This window comes from Haliotis cracherodii, unplaced genomic scaffold, assembly GCF_022045235.1.
Source record: "Haliotis cracherodii isolate W230 unplaced genomic scaffold, xgHalCrac1.p SCAF_15, whole genome shotgun sequence".
NCBI classification, from domain to species: Eukaryota; Metazoa; Mollusca; class Gastropoda; order Lepetellida; family Haliotidae; genus Haliotis; species Haliotis cracherodii.
Genome location: NW_027266270.1, coordinates 12,209,539 through 12,236,737, shown reverse-complemented (window position 1 = coordinate 12,236,737; position 27,199 = coordinate 12,209,539). Strand labels below are relative to the sequence as shown.

The window sequence follows — 27,199 nt, the reverse complement described above, 5'->3', positions numbered from 1 at the left end:
CTGAGGCATAGTGTCTGCTCATGTGAGACACCACACCCCTGTCTTAGCACTTATTATAAGAGTAAGGTATAAAATTCAACCATACAACACCCAACTCTACTCTGTAATTCATAAAGGCCCATTGTTGTGACGTGTAAATATTTACATGTAACTACTCAAAAATTAGTTAATGACAGACTTTAATTGAACAAACTCGCCTGACCATGAAGCATAGTGTCTGCCCATGCGAAACACCACACTCCCTGTCTTGGGATAATGAACCATAACAAGTTAACACACATTATAACATAGTAAGTGATACATTGAACAACAGACTCTACTCTGTAATCGCAGCTGTATGAGTAGATCAATAACAATCGCATTTTCCCTACCTTTAAAGGGGAAGTGTACACGCAAAAATCACTTTCTTTCTTTTTCTAAACAAAACGCAATTTTAGAATTAGTTAGTATCTGTGTTTGAAAATATACACTCATTTTTTTTCACAGCGAAAGTAGGAAGCTCACAATAGTGTGAAAGTGATATGCCGTTATGAGGCCTTCGTTTTACGAGCGAAATAGGCCTGAGTTATCCCCCTTAGATTATGACGTAATTGGTGCCAATTCAACTTGGTCCCTGTCTATTCTCAACGCAAAAGATATCAAGGACCAGTTTGCGGTAAAACAACATGGTCTACGACACACTCCGGCGCAGTGGTGACTCAGCATAACACAATTCTGGCTGGCATCTGAGATGCTAGAATCACAAAACTATACCTACACCACGTGAAGCGGCTCTATCAAAGCATGATGACGTCATAATGTTTATCAATTGGCACCAATGACGTCATATTGCAAGGGACATAAGCCATGGTGTTTTTGTTATGGAAATAGAACACTTGGTAAATGTGAAAAATATAAATCGTTTTAGTGCAAAAAATATGTTAATTAAATATGATGTTTTTATATTTTTGTCTATGACACTTCTATGTTAACACTTTTAATGTGGAAAAAGTACAAGAAAAAAAGGTTCATTTCCGTGTGAACTTGCCCTTTAAGTGATAAATAAAACTCTAGATAGCCAAACTGCCCTTGCTAATTGGCCCTATTCAGCGAATAGGCTCTTTTTCCGCTGAGCTACGCTACCGACAACAACCCTTTCTCTAGAGCTGAACGCGAATGTATGCTTTAAATGCATCTGAATTCCACCGGCCCCTTTACCGAATTTTTGCGTCAGACCAGCCTTTCTTTGCTGCCGAGTATGCTGCACCTATATGGAAACTGTGTCCTTTGTATCTATTAGAATCTAACCTTAAAAAGTTAAATACAACTCTGAGTGCCTCGTTAAAGGAGGATCTTGTTACCGGTTTAAAGCATCTGTCACAAAACAGAGGGCCTGGGAAGAGAGACCTTTGTCGTAGGTAACGTTTGAGCGCAGCAACTGGACAAAGTTTACTGTCTAACTTGTCTAGTGTTACGATCTTGCTAGCTTTACCGCTGTTGTGTTTATACGTCGATATGTTAAGATAGGCCGCGGAGCTGGAACGTGAAACGTCCTGCACCTGCAAGGGCGCTTCCTCATCCGAACTACGCACCGTCAGTTCACCAATCCGAAAAAAACTGTGAAAGGCTAAAAACATTGTGTCATAAAGTAGTCTGATTGAAGGGTTGGAAAACACCACAGGTAATGAGTCAATCATCCTGCCCAGTATGTCCTCTGTGATTGGTAGACGCTGGTCTACTGAAGAGTTTAGACACTTAGCCCCATGTAACAACTCCTGAACTTGAAAAGAATTTGATATGTCCTCTTAACCGCGAATTTTATGAATGTAACCTAACGCTGAAATGTAGGTCCTCATTGTTGAAGGTGCTAACTCCAAATGAAACATATACGCCAAAAATAGTGCCCAGTTAGGTCTTGCTATCGGTAGCGCCGGCGAAATACCTAGACAATCCCGAGAGAGTTCATTGTACAAATCCCACGACCTGGTATATGTAGCCTGACTATTCTTACATAGAGCTGCCCCTAATAAAGTATCTAAGTGAATAGATAATTCTCGGGTTGTAGGGGCGGAGGAATCCGCGTTTCCTGCTTGTCTGCCCATGGTGCCTGACTGAGAAATTTTAATATCTGTAAACGAGAAAGTTGGGTCTGCCGACTCATTATGTCTTCCCGGTATGTCTTCCGCTCCGCTGCAGCGTCGGTAAAGAGATGGAGCGCACTATTCGACAACCACACCTGTTTCCGCAATACGGATATCCCGTTATGCTGACCTAGAAATGCAGCCACAATTTAAGATCCTCCCGAGCCTGCTTATTAAACCGTATCCGATGATGGGGTCTATGGGTCCCGACAGTTAAATCATACTATCTCCTAAGAAAAGCCCTAACTTGTACCACACTTTACAAGTGAAATTAAGGTAGCCTAATAAGGATTGCAGCTCACTAAGTCTAACCTTCTTCTTCTTGCACATATCAGCGGTCAAGCTTCTAGCCTTAACTAATTTGTCTGAAGGTAACCTGGCTTCCATGGCAATAGTATCTATTTCGATACCTAGAAACTGGAGACAGTTGGCAGGCCCTACTGTATTTTCCGGCGCTAAAGGAACCCCAATATCTCCGCATAAGCTTCAAGTTCTCCACGACACTTGCCCCTGCCCTGAGAAATAATGAGGAAGTCGTCTAAAATATGCAGCATATGTCCTATCCCGAGCTTGTTAATTGCAATCCAGTTCAACGCAATGCTAAACGTCTCGAAATTTTTGCATGCTGACGAACAACCCATTGGCAAGCACTTATCGAAATAATATTCTCCTTTCCAGGTGAAACCAAGTAGGTGATAATCTTGAGGGTGAATAGCTACAATTCTGAAAGCTGATTCAATGTCGCACTTCCCCATATAAGACCCTAAACCCATCCTAACAATAATTTCAATTGCTTCATTTCAGGAAGCATAATGTACATTGCTCGCCTTTTCAGGTATACCATCGTTTGACAGAGTTACTGTAAGGATAAGAAAGGTGATGGATCATTCCAAATTGACCTGGGACTTTTTGGGGATAGATGAAAATCCTTTAGTGGAAACTGTTTATAGGGGCCTGATATCCTAGCCTAGCAATGAAAGAATGTCCTACAATCAAAATACGTTCTGACCCAGGCATTCTATGTAGCTGACTTTTTGATACATCCATGATTACAATCGAACAACACCAAGACGCTAGAAAGGATCGTACTTACGATTTGATTTGAAGAGAACTGAAAGTCCTCAATCCCTTTACGTCCTTTTAAGTAATTTAAAGTTGCTAAAATGAGACCAAAACACGTCTGGAGCGGGCGGCTATCCAAGCAGAGATGCGCGTTAATCAGAAAGCTAACGTGGATGACGTCACCGTTTACGTCATATCCTTTTTAATGATGTATTGATTCTCGCCATGAGGTGTAACCGGGCAGCGCACATGAAGCGCAACTGGGTTTTTTCCCATAAAAAAATGTTTTTGAAAATTTTTGCATTTATGGTATTCAACATTGTGGTATCGTTTTTCCGTTACCTCTGACATAATTCATATATTAATTGCCGTCTGCCATGAGACGATAGGTTATTCTTGCCCGTGATATTTCATTTTGTAATGGCTTTGTTTTAACCATTTACAGACCAGTTATTTGTGAGTGTTATAAACGATTGTCAGTTGGGTACAGTGAGAATTTTAGACTATAAAAAAAAATGGTTGCGAATTTGAAATATGTTTTCATATTAGTTATCCCCCTTTACAGATACCAAATTAAGGAGAAAGTTTATTTCTTCTAATTACATGTCAATATTGTGACAATATTGAATTAATTACTTTTCTATAGAGTCAAGACCTGTATTTAGAATTGGGTTCTCTCATATGATGGTCACTTGGTTACAATACGTTACTTAACTTTATTATTGCAATTGTATATCTTCTATATTACTCGCTCCGTCCAATTACTCTCGGTGTTTCAATGTGTGCTCTCAGTCCATCCCATAATTATATATTTTGTTCGTTCTGGTGTTATTAACAACAAAGCATTTACTGAAAGTTGTAAGTTTTTGCGATTTGTTCGTGCTTATCAATTAACTTTCACAAGACCATGGAGCGTCCATTCCAATTTTGAATGAACGTTGGATTGCTTTGGAAAGATCGCTCATTCCAACCTTTCCAAAGCTTGGAAGGATCGATCTTTACGGAAAATCTAAAATTGGATTGGCAACATTTCCAAACATATTTCCAACACAGGAAATGTTTGGAATGGTTTGGAAGTATGTTTAGAAGGAACAAGTTAGAATATGTTTTATTAGTAATTTGAACAATAAAAAGACTATGAATTATCTATTGAGTTTAAACTATATATAATAAATAATAAACTTATCTCAAACATTCACTACTTGTCTGTCTAGCGAGGGGCTTATACAGTCGCATTCTCCCTAAGGTGAGAAAGAGACCCGCACTTGACGGTTCCAGCCACTAATGCCTACGTCCACTTTTGCCTACAGTTACTATTGCCTACAAAAAAATAAAGCAGTGTGGAATAATGTGTACACAATGAAAACAACATACCCATGCTAGGAATGAACTCTTCCAATATTAGATTTCTTTGAGAAGCGATCTTAAGTTAGATGGGCGGCGTCCACTAATGCCAACATCCACTAATGCTCTTTCATTTCAGCTGGAGATTTGCATTTCTCAACATAAATATAATTAACTGGATTATGTCAAGTTATTGTTGAACACGAGTTGATCTCCATGCTCCTCGTAGTTGTGATTTTAGCAGAGGATTAACCGAACTAACTGAGTAGAGGATAAATACTCTTTAGAAACTTCATGAGTTATCATGTATGGGTTATACTGTTTAGATTGTGGGTGATTAGTAGTTTATGCAGGTGGGTTATATATGGAGCCTTGTCGGGGGAGTTTTGAAATTTGTGTGCCGTCTGTTTGTTGATGTTGTCGTATTTTTGTTTTATTGTTTTGAAAATTGGGTTGTTTTGTGCCCCAGCCCAGTAGTTGAGGATGGTTTGTTGTATTCGGTGTTTGATGGAGAGCGTATTGGTGATTAATAGTAGGGCATCCTTACTTAGTACTCCAACTTCTAAATGCCTATCAAAGAAGTAATAGTAGGGCGTTGTGTGAGGTCCCAGTCCTTGTGCCGGTGGCTATTTTAAGGGCCTTGTATTGTATTGATTTTAATTTATTATAGTTAGTGGTTGAGATGCCGCATAGGACCGGAACGGCATAGTCGATTTTAGATTGGATGAGTGTTTTGAATATGTTGAGGAGGGTTTGTTTGTCGGACCCCCAGTTATTACCTTTAATAGCTCTCATTAGATTTAGATCTTTTTCACAAGAGTTGACCGTTTTCAGTACTTGGGGGCCCCATGTAAGGTGTTGGTCAAATGTAATACCTAGGAACTTAGCTTCTTTTTGATAAGTGATTTTTTGGTCATTAAGGTGAAGTTTGGGTGTATAATTTTGCATATATTGTTTTTTAAATAGCATGCCAATGGTTCTTTTAGTGTTCATTTGGAAACCCCATTTGGAAGCCCAATTTTGAATGTTATTTAAGACAGATTGGATTCTTATTTTTAATAGAGGCCGAGGAGGTCCAAAAGGAAACGTCATCTGCGATTTTTGCAGTAGTGATTTTTTCCGAGTATTTGATATTGAGAAGATGTCATTAATCATGAAATTGAATAGCGTTGGTGATAGGATGCTTCCTTGTGGGGTGCCGTTTAAATGGGGTGGGTGTCGGAGAGTGTTTGGTGGGATTTAACGGTGATGTGTCTGTCTGTTAAGAACGAGTGTATGAAGTTTAGTACTCTCCCATTGATTTGGTTGTTTTCAAGTTTTTTTAGAAGGCCAGTATGCCAAACCATGTCGAAAGCTTTGCTGAAATCTATAAAAATGACCAGTGTGTATTGTTTCATTGACTGAGCTGTTCTAATGTCTTGTTCTAAATGGAGGATGTGGTCTAGTGTTTGTCTGTTATTTGTGAAGCCGCTCTGGTCTGGGCTTATAAGTCTGTTGGAAGAGATGTGATGCTTTAATCTGTTATATATAATGGATTCAAGGATTTTACATATGTGGGACGTGAGGGATATGGGACGGAAAGAGTCGGGGTCATTGGGGGGTTTATCCGGCTTAAGGACTGGGATGACTTTTGCGTGTTTCCATGTTTGAGGTGTTGTGCCTGATGACCATATTTGATTGTAGAGCTGTAGTAGTAGTTGTTGTATTTGTGGTGGTATTTTATTTAGCATTATGTAGCTTATGTTATCAATTCCAGTGGCTGAGGCTGTATTTTTGTTGTGCAGTGCATGTAGAAGTTCGTGTATATTAATTGCTTTGTTAATGGGGAGATGGGCTAGGTCGGGGCGTTTGGTATGGGGGGGGGGGGGGGGGGGGGGGGGTGAGGGGCTATTTGATTGAGTGTTGGAATAGGGGAAGGTAGTTGGCCGTGCTACTGGTGTTAGCAAAATGGTTGGCTAAGTGGTTTGCTTTGTCTTTATTAGATGGGCAATTTTTGAAGTTGGGCTGAGCAGATTTCCGGAAATTTCCTTTAATTGACTTGATTGAATTGGATGAGAGTTGTTTCGATTTTGATGGGGCAGTGGTCCCTGCCCCAGATGTCCGTGTTGGCATCCCAGCTGATTTGATGTGAGTATTTGTTGGTTATTAATGTTAAATCGACTGCTGTAGGGTTTTGTAGGCAGGATGTTGGGTATCTGGTAGGTTGATTATCGTTGAGTGATATGAGATTAGTGTTATCTATCCAATCCACCAGAAGTCTTCCGAATTTATCTGTATAATTTTTTGTTCCCCAGAGAGGATGATGGGCGTTAAAATCACCAAGTATTATGGTGTTTTGGGTTAAGTGCTGGGATAATATATCAAGGTCCTGTGAGTTAAACGGCATGGTTTTAGTGTGGTAGATATTTATTATTCGAAGATTAGTTTTGTGGAAAGTTGTATCGATGGCTAGTGTTTCCAAGTTTGGGGTAGGGATTGAGACAGTGCTATAATTTAGTGAATTGTGGATGTACAATGCGAGTCCTCCGTGTGGGGGCCCGGGGGTGTTTTGTGGGCGAGGGCGATCTTTGCGGAGCGTTTGGAACCCGGGAATTGGGAATTCTTTTTTAGGTGAGAGGGGGGTTTCCTGTAGGGCAATGATGAGGGGTTGTATTTTTTTTAAAGAGATTAAGGCTTTGAGTTCATGGCCGTTGGCCCGCAGGCCGTTACAGGGCTGGGAGTTGGGGTGTTTGAATATGTTTGGGCAGGGTGGATGGGTTGGTGACAGGGGGAAGGGCTGGGACCAGGGGAATTGATGGAGGGGTAGTGGATGGGGGGGGGGGGGGGCAAGGTGAGCAAGGGGGGCGGGCTTGTGGGGTGGGTTGTGGTGTACATCTGCTGTGATAGTGGTGGTGTTAGGGAGAACACTTTGGGCTACTTTTTGGTTGTTGGCCCTTGGGTGGGGGAAAGTGATTTGTGATTTTGGCTGGGGTGGGTGGGTGGGTGGTTGGGTGTAAGAGCTGAAGGATGAATCCAGGTCGTGGTCAGTGGCGTGGTAAGGATCATCTGGGTTATCCTCCGAGAAGTATTGTAGGAAGGGGATTTTGGCTGGTTTGGGAAGGTCAGTTTGCTTAAGGTTTTTGTTCAGATTTAGTATATATTTCTGCTTAGTTGGGCAGGTATTTTGATTTGAGGTGTGGCCCTCTGCCTTACAGTTAATGCAGTACGGGGCCCAGGAACATTCCTGAATGGAGTGGTTTTCTGAGCCACATTTAGGGCATAGGGGCGGCTTTTTTACAGTCAGAAGACTTGTGGTCGAAAGAGTGACAGTAGATACACTGGGAGGTTTTTTTCTGATGGGGTGTACTTTATAGTTTAGTGCTCCAAAAGTGATGTAGTTTGGTCAGGAAGTTGTTTTGAAAGTAAGAAAGATGGTTTGTTTGGGTGAGTTGGCGTTTATTTATGGCTCGGAAATTGGTGATTTGGGGTTGTGTGGGGAATTGGTTTGATATATTGATATAATCTTGTATGTCCTCTTGGGTATCGCGTGCGTCCAGATAAATGACTCCTTGTATTTCAGACTGCCATTTAGGAATTTTGCCAGTTTATGTTTAGCCCATCCATTATGGGGGTTCTGATAGCTGAGTTGAGCGAGGCTTGGTCATGGAAAGTGATTTTAAAACCTCTCCCGAAGGAGTTAATAGATTTGAAGTTGAGGGCTGATTTTTTCAGGCAAACTGCAAATTTGTTTGCAGAGAAGGTTTCGTTAAGTGGGGTGGTAGAGTTGGCGTGGAAAGCTAGTAGGATTTGTTTAGTGGGTGGGGGATTGGAGCTGTTGTTTTGTTGGGGTGTTTGTTTATCACAGTTTTTTTTGTATTTTGTTGAATTTCTGTGGGGGAGTCAATAGACCTTTTGTTATTTTTGGTGGTATTTGGGTTTTTTTTGGGGGGGATAAGGGTTTAGTGATTGGTCGGGAGAGGGTGATGATTTCCAGGTCTAATCCAAAATTTGGGGGGATTATGTTAATGTTTTGGGTAGTTGGGAGTCCTGGAAATTCTTTGGGGTCGGGGGTTGAGAAGATGGAAGTGGATAGGAGAGGGGAGGGGAGGTCCCTGGGGGCGAAATGGTAAGAGTCCATGGTTGGGAGGGGGGGGGGGGGGGGGGGGGGGTGAGGGTGACGGTGGTGGGATATATACAACACAAGGTAATACACAAAACAAGGCTATATATAAAAATGGTGAATAATTGGTAGTATTTACAGTCTATTTACAGTGATGGAGCATTGAGCTTTTAAAGCGCAAGCATAACATGAGGGAACATAAAAGTTGGGAATATGGATAACGCTATTGAAAAGGTAGGGGAGAAAAGATGGTAACTTATCTATCTTGACAGATTGTCCCGAGTCCGTGGGGGGGCTTGGGGGTGAGGCGATGGTTTGTAATGGCGGCTGGCCGGCCGGCTTACACAGGGGGTCCGAATCCCGGGCTTGGGCTTGTGTCCAGGTTGGAAGTTCGAGATCCCAGTAGTTTGAGTTGATTGACGAGTTGTTGTTTACAATGATTTGGCTGTTGATTTGTTATACCAAGTGTGTCCTAAGATGGTTGTTTAGGTTTCCGTGCCCATATAGGGAACATAACTTGTTTCTCCAACAATTAAACAATGACACTACGTTCAAACAATATCACAGGTTTAGGAATACACATAGACCAAACACCCCCGCTCACTACCAACTTCCACTATAAAAACTACTCAAACAATAACACCGGGGAACTACTAGAAATTCTTACAGCAATACACGCCATTAAAACAATTAACCAACATAAATTCCTAATAATTTCCGACTCACTAACATCACTCAAACAAATACAAAATAAACACTCCAGAACTCGGCCTGACCTTATCAACCAAATAATCACTCTCACCAACCAACTTAATGATAATAACAAGCAAATCAATCTACTCTGGGCCCCAGGACACATCAATATACCAGGCAACAATACAGCCCACACTGCAGCCAAAATAGCGACCCAACAACCATCCCTAGAAATCTACTTCCACACGTCCAAAGCAGAAATTAAGAATAAAATAAAGAGATTCATTAAACTCCCAAACTACCATAGTTTAATTCAAAACTGTAACTCCCAATGGCTCAGATCAATTTTTACCCATCCCAATCTGAAATGTTGCAACTTTAACAAATCCAACCATCTAGACAATATCATCTCCAGAATTATCAGCGGCTACACAATCCTTAACCACAATCTCTACAAACAAGGAAGACACCCCGACGGAAATTGTACATATTGTAAAAAACCTGAAGACTTGTATCATATTTTTAACAGCTGTCCTTTCTACAACTCTCTCCACTCTGAACTTTACCAAGCTGTCCCCCCTAATTACAAACAAAACCTCCCACTACTCCTCAATCCCTCCAACCCCCTCCACATCTTCGATGCCATAACACAATTCATCATTAAAGCCGACCTCCTCGACAAAATTTAGATCTTCCCAAACAAAACTTAACAATTTCACTCTTACATTAGCCAACAAACTCCTGTCATTTTCGGATCGGGATCCAAATTTTCACCGCGAGTCGTCTTCTCCGACGTCTGCGCCTAAAACTCAGTTACCCACACACTAAACATAGACTCTCGTTTAGCCAGCCAGCACCTATCACAAGCTCACAACGCACGTCACCTAACCAAGCTATATTGCTTCTAGAGTGAGAGCCTTGTGATTTCATTCAATTTTCTGTCTTTTGTCGCTTATAGGCATTATTCCACTAAAGTGGACTTGTCCAGTTAGAGGTTGGGTAGCACTGATAGTAGGTGTTGCTGATAATCACTGGTGCATGACTTTGTTTATTGTAGACTGTATGACATTGTTGTTTTAAGGTGTCTCACAACTCTTACTAATGGGAGGAGACCGGCATTAGTGGACGCCACCCACTTGACTCGACTAGACAATAATAAGCCTCAAGATTAGTATTTGGCTGGATGGCAGCTGCCATTTAATTATAAAACAGACAGTCGTCTAGACGGCTCACATGTAAGAGTGCCGACATGTGCCTAAGATCATAAAATGGACAATCTTTGGTCTAATCATCTACGTTAGGAAGGATATTAACTACGAGGAAGTTAAAGTAAACACTCCTAATCTAGAAGCTAATGGAATCCAAGTCACCATCAATAATCAAAAAATAAAAATCATTAACATCTATCACTCAACACTAAAACCAATTAAAGATACAGACCTAGACATCCTTTACCAATTAGGAAATAAATCAACCATCTTCCTAGGAGACTTCAATGCCCATCATCCTACCTGGGGCATTGCAGATAAACTAGACAACCATGGACAACTAATATCAGAGTGGATCGAAAAAAATGACCTAATACTATTAAACAATAACCAACCAACTAGATACGACAAAATCCACCACACCATGTCGGCTATCGACTTTACAATATGTACGCCAGACTTAGCACAAAGTCTGATTTTGGACGTCCACCCAGTACCTCTAGGCAGCGACCACTTCCCCATGAATATACCCTAGGAACTCTTAAAATACCAAATCAAGCCCCTAAACAGGAACATGAATTTCAGTACAAAAACGCCAACTGGGACAAATTCCAAGAATTATGCAACCAAGCTAATCTAAACGATTTAGAAACAAAAGACCCCGAAACATTCTGTCAAAACTAACTTCATAATCAACGCAGCCAAATCCGCTATCCCCTTCAAATCATCCAACCCAGGAAAACCCACTGTCCCTTGGTGGAATGAGGAAATAGAGCTAACTAGACTAAAACGCAAATCAGCTTTCAACAGAGCTAAACGAGACCCCTCTCATCTCAAAACAGCCCATGAACTTAACCACCAAGTCTAAAACCTAGTTAAAATTGCTAAAACCAAAAACTTGAAAAAGTTCTGTGAGGAGCTAAACCACCACACCGACGCTAGGAAGGTGTGGCGCAAAATTCACGCCATCAGAGGCATCAAACGCCACAAAAAAGCCCCAATATAAACAATTCAACAAACCCCACCCAAAAGGCCAACAACCTAGCCAAACACTACTCTAAAGTTAGTACCAACAGTAACTTCAGTAAGAAATTCTAAGATAAACTAAAAAAAAAGAAACCAAATTCTCCAAAGAAAACAGACAAGACAATCTAGAAATAAACCAACCTTACATCATGGAAGAACTAAATCACGTACTAAACAATAGAAAAAAAGGAACAGCCCCTGGCCTAGACCTCACTTCTTACCAAATAATCAAACACTTAACTACCAAACCACTCCAAACTTTACTTAAACTATACAACCTAGTCTACCTAAACGGACAGGTCCCATCCTCATGGAAGGAAGCTCTAGTAATCCTAATACCTAAACCAAATAAACCAGCAGATCAGGCTAACTCCTATAGGCCCATCTCCCCAACCTCAAATCTCTGCAAAAAAATGGATCTTATGACTAAAAATAGGCTACAGCACTACCTAGACCAAAACAACATCATAAACCCCGACCAAAGCGGCACTCCTGGCCGATCAACTCTCGATAACCTCGCCCGACTAGAACAGGATATAAAAACAGGACAGCTAAACAAGCAATACACCATAGGCATATTCCTCGACTTCTCTAAAGCTTTCGATGTGGTATGGCACCACTAAAAAAAAATAGAACTAAAAGGCCAAATAATAAACTTCATCCAAGATTTCCTAAACAATCGCAAAATAACCGTGGGTATAGACCATACGCTATCGGACCAGTGTCCCCTAGAAAATGGCACTCCCGAGGGCAGCATCCTCAGCCCAACCCTCTTCAATGTAATGATAAACGATTTATTCGAGGGCTTATCCCCTGAACTAAACACTTCAAAATTCGCGGATGACGGAGCCCTATGGATCCGCCCTAAAAGCATTAAAATGGCAGAAAACTTAATCCAAAAATCTCTAAATAAAATACAACAATGGGCAGACAAATGGGGCTTCTCCCTTAACTCAGATAAAACAACAGGAGTAGTATTCAAACATAAAAACATGAAACCTGCCTACCTGCTAAACCCTCCAGCTAAACAACCAAACAATCAAATTCCAAAAACAAACCAAATTCTTAGGACTCATTTTCGATCAACACCTCACCTGGGAGGCACACGTCCAAAACCTGAAAACTAGATGCAGCAAAGACCTTAACACACTAAGATGTCTCACCGGCTCTAACTGGGGAGCCTCCAAAGATACCCTCCTCTCACTCTATACAGCACTAATTAGATCAAAACTAGACTACGGCTGCGCCATATACAATACCCTAAACAACTCTCTATCTAAAAAACTTGAATCAATACAATACCAAGCCCTTAAACTAATTACACGCACCCAACATGGCACCTCCTACACCTCACTTCAGGCCCTTACAGGAGAAATGCCACTAAATCTACGCAGGGAACATCTAAGCCTTAATTTGTGGGCCGCGTCCCAAACAAACCCTCTAATCCAAAACTTAATTAACCAAAACATTTGGCCCAAGAAACCAAGCTCTAGCTCGCAAACACCCCTTACTCACCCCAATATCCCAAAGAATAACTAACTACCTCAATGAACACCAAACTCAAAATCTTAAACAAAACTGCAAAAAATCAAATATCTTCACCCCTAAACTCAAAATACCCAAAATAGACACAACGCTAGCTAACCAAATAAACAAACAAACCGACCCAAACATAGCTAAAACCACCACACTTGCATACATACACGAAAATTGGCCAAATTGGTGTCACATATGTACACTGACGGATCTTCAGACCCGATCTCCAACCACACAGGCTTCGGAGTCCATACCACACAACCAGTTATATCCACATAATCTTACCGACTCCCTAACAACCAATCTATATTCACGGCCGAACTTATGGGCATGGCGGCCTCAGCACTGCATAACCAACAATCTAAAAACAACAATAAAATCCTAATTCTCACCGACTCCCTTAGTGGACTACAAGCCCTCCAAAACAAAAATACCAAAAAAACGACCTAAATTAATAAACCAAATACTTAAAAGCTCCAACGACCTAACAAAAGCAGGAAAACAAATAACCTTCTTGTGGATCCCCGCCCACGTAGGAATTTACGGCAACGAAAGCGCCGATAAAGCAGCAAAATTATCTCTCAAAATACCAGAAATAAGCCTAAACCTACCCATCTCAAAATCAGATATTGAACAAGAAGTGTAAACAAACAAAAAATAACCAAAAAATGGCATTATCAATATCAAAACTCAAATAACCAAATAAAAAAAAGTGCTCAGGACACACGAACCTAAATCACCACCTAAAAAATATTAAAAGACAAACCACAGGCAACTGCCCCTACTGCAAACAACCCGAAACCACAGAACACGCACTCATCCACTGCACTGACTACCAAACACACAGAACCACACTACAAACCACCCTCAATCTAAATAAGGTTCCTACTCTAGATGAAATACTAAACCCTCAAAATAAACTAGAAAACTTCAAGGCCCTAGGCTTATTCCTCATCAAAACAGACCTAATTGAGCGCATCTAAAAACTAATTAATCTGCCACTCCAAAACCCAATAAACATACAAACACCCACCTCACCCGGCTCCCTTAGTTCCCTCCTCCACCCACCTCGGCATTTATTTAAAAATTCCAAAATTTCAATATAAGCAACCCCTAAAAGCCCCCTCTTGGGTTGCACACACCACTTTCACCCTTTTCGGAATACAATAAATGGTCCGGCCAGGCCCGTGTGCGAAATACGCTACAGTCGGAAAGCGCACGTTAAATCTCCTAAATCAGTCAGTCAGTTACGTGGATAACGGATAATTTTGTTTTAGTGATAGCACATTTTTAATTCAATCTAATATACTTTATACTTTCCTTGATTGATTATATGACTGCGGTCGTAGATCCGGATGTATCTAAATATGCTCAGTAAATACACAGGATTTATTGTTATACTATTAGGATTAATAGACACAATTGAGTATTTATACCCTTGATCATAAAGTTAGTCACTACTTTTATTTTTACATGTTCGATTTGTATGATTTGGGTTATGATTAAATTGACAAAATAAGAAATCATTCCGTGTATATGTGTATTATATATTGTACCCCAATACGTAATTAAATTGTGTATAAATAAGGACACTAGGTTAATTACTGTAATCGATTATTTGAAAAACATATTCACCTTTAGTTGCGTAATATGTCACAGAGGTAAAGTTTATTCGTAACAACTAATTGTCCCATTTATTTGGCTTCTATATTTTATATGAAACAAATGCTATAACATGGGGTGATAAACTTCATTGGCAATAGACGTAGCATATAATTGTCCGCATGAAAAGTCTACTCTGCTCCAGATTAATTTTGTCAGCATTTAAATCGTTGCAGTCCTGGCTCAATGATTCATTTGACGAAATCTTGTTCCGTTTTGAGGTGAGGTAAGGTGAAATGGGGTTTAACGTCGCGTCCAAGATTATTGCACTTATATAGCGACGTGCATGCACGCGTGTGTGTGTTGCTGCTTGTACTAGGCCGGACTGATGCCGATTTATAGTGCTAGCACACTGAGATACCATGCCGCAGTTTCCCTGTTTTGAATTACCGTCAGATAGTTCTAGACCAATTATAACATTTCCAGCCCTATGTGTTGCGCATAATGCCGAGATAATTCGAAGTTCATATTCTTGTACGAACACACTTATCAAAATTCATTTATACCTAGTATTTGTATGTACATATGTATATTAGTTCAAATCATAATAATGAGGCCCTCTATTCTCGAAACGGTCTTTGTTCTACGACAACCGTAAGTCGGTATGGGAAAACAAAATATTTGTTTAATTGTTCAAAGTTCATAGTCAATGTCATATGATAATAGACAAGGAAGATAAGAAATTAAATATAAAGAGTAACCACTTTAAATGACAGAAATTCTTTCAGTTAAATTTGCTCATGATTTGGTCTTTTCGTGGTAAATAGTGCCAAAATACTCTTAATTATTTACTTTCATGTCATTAATAATCTCACATAAGGTCAAAAGTTGTACAACGTTTAACAGATATGATTATGACATGTTATATCCAAACATATCCAAACAAATCCAAACAAAATCCAAGCTTGGAAATATGACCTTGACAAATTTTGGAATGGTGGTATTTCCAAGTTTTGGATTGTTTGGAATGGATGATATTTTGTCCAGTGTTTTCATATTGTATTGGTCGAAGCATGTGAACCTGTAATGCGTAGTCAAGAAATTCGATTCATGCTGTTATTATACTTATATGACAGGGCTCTACATCGACATGTGCTCACGATCCCCGCATACAAGCTGCGACTCTAACGGCATACAACATTTATACATCTTTAGACAGCGTCCAGTCAACACTCACGCAGTGACAAGAAAAGTCTACCTCAGGCCGTTTGTTTAACTTTTCAGTTAAGGCCTCAAGAATATTGGACAGCCTTCCGCCAGTTGACTTTTCGAAACAAGAAAGGAGCCAATGAATTCGATTGGGACCAGCGACACATGAACTTTCGTGAATGGTGGTGCCATTTTTGTCCATGAGCAGTGACATTTAACATTTATAAATCACTCTTAATCAGTTATATATTGTACTTGAATACTATATCGTGATATTTATGCTTTGTGGTTATGAGAAGTTACAAAGGATCATTTCTAATATTCTTTAGCATGTAAATACTTTTTGATTGTTAACGTATTCACTGTTTTGTGGATATTTATATAATTTTGAAATTGGTTACAATTAAATATATGGAATGATCGATCCTGTTTTACTTCTATTGTTTTTTACATCTCAGACCAAAACTCCTGCTCATATCATCCCAGCTGTTGGCAGCTCTTGTCAACAGGCGGAGGATGTTATAAGGTTAAAACGCGTCTCAAAAACATTAGAAAATGGTAACAAATTAAACCGTTATAGCTGCAATGATGAATTGCATTAGATAAACCAAGTTTGTGACAGAACTTTGAGATCGAAAGGAATTGATAGAGAAAAGACATTTCACATTTCTCACGAGAGTATTCTGGACATTTTATATTTATCATTGGATTGGTTCCATGTTTTGTTGATTAGTTAAATCAAACAAGCACAGAGGTAAGATACTTTTCATTTGTAGCATCCAGAGTGAGTCACAAAATCAATAGAGAGATGATCAATCTGGCACATAGGCTTCTGTATTTTCCGATTACGACACACGAGTTCATGGTCAGATCTAACTTTTAACGAATGAAAATGAGGTATTGTGACATGTGACAAAGACAGGCCAGGCCCGAGCACTATAAAATGATAGCTTCAACATTAGAAGAGAGCTCGCTTTGCAATCTATCGAGTCGAATCCCCATCGATCTAAGTTCTCCCCAGTTAGTGACGAGCCTGGCCGGTCTGATCCTGTATTGATAGATGGGCTGAGAGTCAGTAAAACTAATGTGAGTATGAAGCTGATGTTGCGTTTTTTAATTATGCGAGTATAAATGCTGATGGAGACAATTCGGAGTAAGGGTCGTTAGACCAATCACTTCTTGACTGAGCTGGGCCGATGCTCACAAAGGGAGTTTCCCAGTCATGGCTTAACTGACCATGATGACCAAGAACGGCAATACTTTCATTAACTGTAGTAGGGTCGCACTGGACATCCGAAAGCAGTTACGACAGTACTTATTTATAGTTTTGGCAGATTTCGTCCTCCGATAACATACTGACCCTATATGAGACATTATTTGTTATGACGTTTGTACCAAGTTCTTTGATCAAACAATTAATGTAGTGATGCTTACATACAATGGTTATGTAATTTAAGGCCTTATGAGTTGGAACAACTACAAACTTTTCATGTAGGGCAGCGAGACTTTCTTTGACAGCTGCCTGGTAGAGAATGGGTTTGTGTACTCTACCAATGACAACACCACGCACCTAAATAATCCAGTCTGAAAGACATTCAACAGGTCCCTCTTCTGTTTTGGCCCATTTTGGGGCATATTCTTCGAAAGTATCCATAATGATTTTTAAGTTGTGATCCCAATTGGTAGGAGGTCGCTCATGGTACTTTGGTCCATATGTGAATAAGGATGTTATTGTCAACAATAGAGAAGTCACATGTGATTATATGACCTGCAGGTTAAAGCAGTATGATGAATCTTGGCAGCCACAAGTAGTGGATTTTACATGATGAGCGTCCAAGTCCATGTTCTGCAACACGTCTTTCCTATAATTGAACAACCTGGATGAAATTGTTGTTGGTTCCTGAAATTTAAATATTGTAGGACTTTAGTGGTTGGGTTGTTGTTTAACGCCGCACTCAGCAATATTCCAGCTATGTAACGGCGATCTGTAAATAATCTAGTCTGGACCAGACAATCCAGTGATTAATATCATGAGCATCGACCCATGCCATTGAGATCGATGACACGCATCAACCAGATCAGCGAGGCTCACCACCTGAACCCGTTATTCGCCTCTTACGACAAGCATAGTCGCCTTTTAGCATGGGTTGCTGAAGGCCTATTCTACCCCGGATCTTCACGGGTCGTAGGACATTTTGTGTAACTGATCTTTGTCTAAGAATGTTGTTTCGATTTTAGGCATCAATTCAATTGTTACAAATGTTTAGATATGTCTTTGTCTTTGTCTGATTTAGTGGAGTCTGTTTCTGGTTTGTCCAGGCTTTTTAAAGCAATATCAACAACTATACTCTCTAGTCTATGCTGTTGCTGGAGTCGTGAAATTTCTTTCAATGACACAGAGTATATATAGTCTTGTTCTTACTTTGAGCAGTTTCAATGGTCCCTGAATGAGAGGCAACAAATCTTCAAAATGAATGGCATCATTTGGCCTTCACTCTTTCCTTTGACCATGGCTGCGCGACGTCTTTGGGATGCCGGAAACAGATTCAATATATTGTCATTATCAAATCATTTTTTAGAAAGACTGCCAACGTCCTTTGCCATTACATCCATATGGCATCGCTGTACACAGTCGAATCCAATGAGTTTTCTCTGGACATTCTATGAGGTCGACTGTATGTGAAGCTATTAGGGGGATGGTATATCATCTCCAATATTCTAACTTTCATGCAAAGGATTTTCAAAATTGAAATGTTCGTAGACACAATTGGAAATGTCATGTACTACCCAGATGATAGTCTTCACTTATACCAGAACGCAACACAAGCATATTGATTAGAACACAACTTCATTCACGTCTGGTACATCGGACCGCCACTGCACAACTGCCCACACCCGTGCGTTAACCATGACGTCATATCTATGACATCATCATATATTGGCGGGAATATAGCGCATACAAGATAGCGCCAATGACTAGCATGTAAATATACCACACTCCTTCCCTTATTTACGTTTTAATCCGAAGACTATTAACTAATAACTGATATGGCCATGAATGTAGCTTTTTAACTTTAAAAGTTCATAATAGTTACCAATAAGCCTGGCCCTTTATCTGAAGTCAGCCCTTTCAAGAAATGACTAGAGGAGGATACTTATATAAGCTTACCATTAAAGTCTTTCAAATAATTGATCTAGTTTTGCTGCACACTGTAATTTACGAATTAACACGGACAGTTAAAACGGACAGTCACTTTTAAACTTCAGCAATCTTGAACACAGTTCTGTAACACAGTTCTGTAACACAGTCTTGAACTTCAATATAATGCAGTTCTGTAACAGTCTTGGAACTTCAATATATCACGGTTCTGCAACAGTCACAGATTCAGTCTTTTAAATGGACGCCGGTTTCGTTCAGGATAGCGTCTCTGTGTAAATGCCATATTTGGTGTCACTGCACTTGGTGTCATTACTTTATGACGCAGTGTTCTTGGTGATTTACCTCCAACAGGTTCTGTCACAGTCTCTGGAACAGGTGTGGCCTGCACAGGTAACTCTGCTGACAATGCATATGGTACTGCACTAAAATCTTTCATGATTGTCTCTGCTAATTCACTGGACTTCTCAACCAGAACACGTGGAATGTTGTCTTGCACTGGTACTAAGTGATCAATGTGAACATAACGAGTTTTTGTTCCAACCCTTACCAAGTATGTGAGGGGACCTAACCTTCTGACCACTCTACCTGGGATCCACTTCTCTTCCTTTCCATTCCGAGTGTTTCTCACTCGACATGGTTGATTTACAGCAAGTTCACGCACAGAATTAGTTTTATCATGTGCTATCTTCTGTTTCTGTTGTTCTTGCTGTACTTTCTTGTTTATGTCCGGTTTGAGTAAAGATAATATAATTCTTAATTTCCTCCCAAGGAACAACTCAGCTGGGCTGACTCCAGTAACAGAATGCGGCGTTGCCCTATAGGTGAGTAAGAAACTTGCTAACTTTTGCTTGACTGAGAAGTTCTCTAAACCTTTTCTCTTTGCCAACATGTGTTTCTTTAGCGCTGTTTTCACCAACTGAACTGCTTTCTGCTGCTCCATTGGAAGCTGGATGATACGGAGGTGACAATGTTTGCTTAATGCCATTCTTTTGGAGGAATTCCTTGAATTCCGCAGAAGTAAACTGTGGGCCATTTTCCGATACCACCTCTTCAGGTAACCCATATGAGGCCAATAGGTTTCTCATAACTTCTGTGGTCTTCATAGAGGTTGTGGTTGACATGGGAACTGCCTCTATCCATTTTGACCTACTGTCAATACCAATGAGATATCTGTCTCCACTGTATTCAGCAAAATCTATGTGTATTCTCTCCCAAACTCTGCTTGGAAATACCCATGGATGAAGTGGTGAGACTGGTGGATCTCTTTGTAATGTCTGGCAAATATCACATTTCTTATTTGTTGATCTAAGCAAGGATACCACAAGTAATTTCTAGCTTCAACTTTCATTTTAACCATACCCTGATGCTGGCTATGTATTTCTTCTAGAACCATATTCCTATACTTTTGTGGAATCACTACTCTAAGCCCCCATAATAGACAACCTTGATCAACTGAGAGTTCATCTTTGTGACGGAATTAAGGAATGAGTTCTTCTTCAGTCACATAGCTTGGCCATCCCTCAGCAGTGTACAGCCATGCTCTTGATAGTACTGGATCCTTTCTGGTTGCTTCAGCTATTTTTTTTCGCTGATACCGGCAGGTCTTCAACATGTGAAAAGTAGTAAATTCTTGCCTCTGTTGCTTCTTTTGTATTTTCCCATGGTAGGCGTGACAATGAGTCCGCATTAGCATGATCTAGAGACTTCCTGTACTGGATGTCGTAGTCATGAGTCATCAATATCAATGCACAACGTTGCAAGCGAGCTGCTGCCAATGTTGGTATTCCTGTCTGGGGGCCAAACATGGTTGTCAAAGGCTTATGATCGGTGATCACTGTGAACCTTCTTCCATATATATATTTATGGAACTTCTTCACCCCATATATGATGGAAAGGGCCTTCTTTTCTATCTGTGCATAATTCTTCTCCGACACTGTGAGTGTTCTTGATGCAAAAGCTACCGGCCTCTCTGTTCCATCATCCATAATATGGGACAGGGCGCAACCAATACCATACTGTCAAGCATCACATGCCAGAGTAAGGGCTCTTTTTGTGTCATAATGAACTAAGACTGCATCACTGGATAAGAGCATCTTGTATTCTCTAAATGCTGTTTCTCCCACTTTCGTCCACTTCCATTTGTTTTCTTTCTTGAGCATAGAAAAGAGGGGTGCCAGAACCTGTTGATATGTTTGGTAGGAATCTTCCGTAAATGTTGACAATACCCAGAAATGAAGCTCAGTTGCAGTCTGTGGTGAAGGTGCTTTCTCAATGGCATCGACTTTGTCTTGCAATGGATGGATTCCCTGGCCATCTATTCGGTGACCCAAGTACTCAACACTGTAAGTCATGAACTTGCATTTTGGCAACTTGACCTTGACCCCATAGTGCTCAAGTCGTTGTAGAACTTCTTCAAGAGCCACCTTGTGTTCTTCTTCAGTAGCTGTACCAACCAAAATATCGTCATGTAGGCTTTCAACTCCATCTTAAACCTTGTATGATCTGGTCCATAATTGCTTGAAACAATGCTGGTGCTGTTCAGACACCAAATGACAAGCGTTGGTATTCATACAGACCCTTGTGAGTGTTGATTACCAGTAGGGATTTGGACTCTGTAGTTAACTCTACTTGTTGATAAGCATTAGCCAAATCTATCTTCGTAAATACTTTAGCACCTGCTAGTTTAGCAAAAAGGTCTTCTGCTGTGGCCATTGGGTAGATATTTTCTTCAAAACTTTGATTTACAGTCACTTTGTAATCACCACAAATCCTAATGGATTTGTCCCATTTTGGTACTACCACTACTGGAGATGCACACTCAGATCTATTAATCTTCTTCAGTATGCCTTCTTTCTCTAACCTATCTAGCTCTTGTTCTACTGTCTCCCTCATAGCATATGGTACTGGTCTAGCCTTGTAGAACTTTGATACCGTTCCTGGTTTAACTCTGATATCAGCCTTGAACCCTTTCATTAACCCTTTTCCATTAACCACTGATGGATACTTTGTGATAATATCTTCCAAGATATCTGATTTTTATGAATTGACTTTCAAAGAAAATACTTTCAGCCAGTTCAACTTGAACTGTTTCAGCCAATTCCTTCCAAATAGCGGGACCTTATCCCCCTTAGCAACTATCACTGGCAGCTCTGCTATCTGGTCTTCATATTCTACCGTAGCCATGAACTCTCCAATTACCGGAATTCGATGATCAGAATAACCATTTAGCCTTAACTTGCAATCATTCAATGGAATATGAGGGAATTTCTCTTTGTACATCTTTTTCCCTATGATTGTGACCCCAGCTGCAGTATCTAAACAGAAGCTAACTGGAATCGCTGCCATTTTAATGGGAACTTCATAACCCCCGTCATCTACATTCTCACATGATGAAGCAAACACTGAATATAAGGTTTCTGTACGAACAAAGTCATCTTCATCATCACTCCCATCATCATCTTCTTCAATACAATGTACTGATTTGTTCTGCTTGCCCCTTTTTCGCTTAAATTGGAATTTGCCCATAGACTTCTTTGAACTTTGATCCTGGTTCTTATATTTACATGCCCTAACCAAATGTCCCTTTTTGTGACAGTAATTACACTCTTTCTCTTTGTAATAACAGTCTGCAGGATTGTGATTGCCATTGCATCGAAAACAGGATTGCCTATGGGTTTTGGTGAATTTTCTTCCTTCCCTATTGACATGGTTAACCTGGTGGGAATTCTGAGGCTTGAATGATTGGGAATCTTTATCTGCAAGTTCCATTCCTAAAGCTAATTCACAGGCCCTATCCAATGTAAGCTGACTTTCTGTAAGTAATTTCTTCTGAATAGCCACGCTTCTGGTTCCACCCACAAAACGATCTCTTAGCCTTTCTCCCAATGTTGACTCAAATTCACAATATTTGCTGAGACGTTTCAGAGCTAGCATGTAATCTGATATGGATTCATTTTCTGCCTGTTTCCTCTCGCTAAATGCCTGTCTTTCCCAAATAACATTTTTGATAGGCTGATAATATCTAGTGAGTTGTGAGAGAAAATCGTCAAAACTGACATCGGCAATATCTTCCGGGGCCCTAAATGAAACCAATAATTCTAACGCTGTGGGACCTATTGTAGCCAGAAATACATTTGCTCGATCTTCGTTTCTTATTTCGTTAGCCCTCTTCCAAATTTCTAGCCTTTTTCTATTACTACACCAATCTTCTTTACCGGGAACAAATTCAGTCATTGAACCGATGGGCGCCGCCATCAGGGATATCACGAGATCTCGTTAAATCTCTATCTATTTATAAACTACCGTATCAATTCTCCTAAAAAGTTCTAGATTGCGATCCCTGGCCAGTAAATGATAATAGCTTGTACAGTATCCTATATCAGAATATCCTTACACATAATCCATAACACATCCATGAATTCCTTTAGAATCCTTGCCGGTGAATTTCCACTTGAATCCACTGTCACTGAATCACGCACATGTTTCGCGATATTCAAAAGTTCACACTTGTTGAACTAAATGTCCAAATATCCTTTAGACAGTCTCTTGGTCTTCTTTTCCAGAAATTCCTGTTGAATTTTCACACTAACGTTGACGCCGCTGAAGTGTTCACACACGAGCACCTGTAGAACGCGAAGCCTTTAGCTGGTGTGATCACGGGCGATCTTGTCAGTTATTTGCAGCGATCGATCCCATCCTCGTCGCCAATTGTCATGTACTGCCCTGATGGTAGTCTTTACTTATAACAGAACGCAACACAAGCATATTGATTAGAACACAACTTCATTCACGTCTGGTACATCGGACCGCCACTGCGCAACTGCTCACACTCGTGCTTTAACCATGACGTCATATCTATGACATCATCATATATTGGCGGGAATATAGCGCATACAAGATAGCGCCAATTTCTAGCATGTAAATATACCACAGGAAACATTTCTGTTGACGCCTGATCTATACTGGCCGACTCATGTCGACAATTTCTGTTGTGTCTCTCCAATGTAAATACATTCACAAAGTGTATGAATTCAGGATCAGTTATTAAAATAGGACAAGTTTTGTACTATTTATGCCACATGAAGCCATACTGCAAGAAGATGGGTTTTAAAGAAATGTCCTCCAATTTGAATGAAGATTTCTTAATGATTTAAAAAAAATTAATCTTCGTTTTTTAAATAGAAGTTGCCTTCATGTTGAAGGCGACTATGCTTGTCATAAAAGGCGACTAACGGGATCGGGTGGTCAGGCTCGCTGACTTGGTTGATGCATGTCATCGATCCCAATTGCGTGGATCGATGCACATGATGTCAATCACAGGATTGTCTGGTCCAGACTTGATTATTTACAGACCGCCGTTATATAGCTGGAATATTGCTGAGTGCGGCGTTAAACAACAAACCAACTAACCAAGCTTTTGTTTTCCTTGTTTTTCAAGTCTTACGCTTTTAAGTTTTTTGTTTGTTTGTTTGTTGTTTAACGCCGCACTCAGCAAAGTCAAACCTGTTGCCATGGAAACGGGAAAATTGTTTTTGGTTAAAATTCCTTAATAGCAAAGTGCACCACTCCAGCCCTTGCTTAATACATGTACCAAGTTTGGATGAAAATTTACTCACAGTTTTCAAGTTGTGCTACAGAATCGACACCTACCCACAACCTTTTGAGACTTAGTCCAAATTGTTTCAATAGAAATCAAGAATTAAAAATTAAAAAGTAAAAAATAGCAAAATGCACCTATTCAGCATGTGACTGATACATCTTTGACGTTTCGATCAAATATACTGAATTCTGCCCCGGAAACGAACCCCATCCCCAGTGGAACTTATTTCCATAAAAAAAATAAAAAATAAAAATTCGAAAAATCCCAAAATATCAAAAGGCACCACTTCAGTATGTGACTGATAATTTTGCCAAGTTTCGATCAAATACACTGAATGGTTATAGAGTTCTGAAATGATTACGGACGGACTGACTGATCGCTGTATCTCCCCGCATTATATGCCGGGGGATAAAAAGAATCAAGATCAAGTATTCCAATACATTTGATGTTTCGACTCTGTACACCCCTGTATCCCACACGACAAACTTAGGAGAAACTACATTCCTTAATCTCATGGGGCTTTTGTTACTTAACGTGGTGACCATAGTTACATCTCTATCGTCAGAGGTTCAGGACAAATGTTCCAAAAAGAAAGCACATGTTATCTGAAGTTTACTGACAAAACAAGATGTGAAATGCTGGACAACCCGTGACGATCCGGGGTGGCATAGGTTTTCAGGCTCGCTGACTTGGTTGATGCATGTCATCGTATCCAGTGACTGACGCATCTGTTTCACATTTAGATCTACGCATAAACATTTAGAGAGACAAATGCTATCTACATGACAGTGTGACAAGAGGAATGGCTTAAACTTCCCAAAAGCAAACTCGCCAATGTCGAGTAATATTCCAGCAGCCCCAGTCTTTGATGTCTACAGGGGGCACGGGTGGCCCAGTTGTCAAAGGCGCCGTGATTCGCTGTGCAGAGTTGCACCCCTGGGCACGCCCGTAACCTGTGATTGTGGGTTTGAATCCCGGTTCGCCCCGATTATGTTTCTAGGTTTGTCAGCACCATATCCGTGTTCGTGGGTTTCACCGAAGTGGTAAACGTCTGAGACCTGCATCACTTTCCTCCCGCCTTAAGCTGACACGCCGCGATATCACTGAAATACTGTTAAAAGCGGCGTTAAACCCAACTCACTCACTCACTTTGACGTCTACATTACACAATGCATGCTCTTTCTACGAAGATATTAGTGAGTGAGTTTGATTTTACGCCGCTTTTAGCAGTATTCCAGCAATCACGACGGGGGACACAGGAAATGGGCTTCACATCAAAGAGCGTCATGCAACTCTTTCTCAAAAGTTGTTTGTTGTTTGTTTATCAAGGATAAGAAATGTGGGGGACATTTCAATATTTAACGCATCTGTGACAAAAATGATGCCCGATGCGATTCACTATTTTGACTTGTACCACATGTTCCCGAGCTTTTTCAGATTTGGTTTTGCATGTGTTTGTGACGGTTGGCACTGATGGAGCAGGATACGCTCACCATTCTGCGAACACCTGTTATAATCATTATGTGACAGAAATTCATAAACACATGCTTATATTGGTTGGTTTGTTGTTTAACGCCGCACTCAGCAATATTCCAGCTATATGACGGCGGTCTGTAAACGATCGAGTCTGGACCAGACAATCCAGTGATTGACATCATGAGCATCGATCCACGAAATGTGGGATCGATGACATGCATCAACCAAGTCAGCGAGCCTGACCACCCGATCCCGTTAGTCGCCTTTTACGACAAGCATAGTCGCCTTTAACGGCAAGTATGGGTTGCTGAAGACCTATGCTACCCCGGAATCTTCACGGGTCTCATGCTTATAATTATAATCGGAATCGTACAATGACTTGTGGTTCTGGAAAATTTTGTTTTGCTGGGTTTGTTCAACCTGAGTCTGAATGCGTTATTTCTTACCGCCGCATGAGGAAGTTTGCAGCTATTTGCGGCCAAATGAAAGGAAGTTGAAATGCCATGAGGGAATACGTGGACGAACAAAACGTCCAAAAACGTCTTCAACAAGACAGTGTTATCAATGTCCCAACTGTTTAATCAGTATATTGATTTGAACAAACTACCCATAAAGATCCGGTTTGGAATAGATCTTCAGCAATGCACGCTTGCCGGATGAGGCGACTATGTTTGTCATTAGAGGCAACTAACGGGATCAGGTGGTCAGGCTCGCTGATTTGCATGCATTTCATCGTATCCAAATTGTGTAGATCGATGCTCATGTCAGTCACTGGATTTTCTGATCCAGACTCTGTTACTTACAGAACGCCGGCATATAGCTGGAGTATATTCTGAGTGCGTGGATAAACAAAATAAAACAAAAAATGGTCACAAATACACTGTCAGTGTTAAATACAAAAAAATTAATCGTTTAACGACTATAAGAAAGGCAAATGTTCTTGTAAACTCTTCTGTTTTTCATACCCCTTGAAACCCGTGATAAAATAGGTCTTCAGCAACCCATGCTTTCCGTAAAAGGCGACTAACGGGATCGGGTGGTCAGGCTCGTTGACTTTGTGGATAC

At 40.4% G+C, this 27,199-nt stretch overlaps 1 pseudogene; it reads right to left on the bottom strand.

Annotated features, from left to right (window-relative positions):
• Window positions 1-1,139: 1,139 nt before the first annotated feature.
• On the bottom strand, window positions 1,140-2,081 carry LOC139462124 (uncharacterized; annotated as a pseudogene).
• Window positions 2,082-27,199: the final 25,118 nt, after the last annotated feature.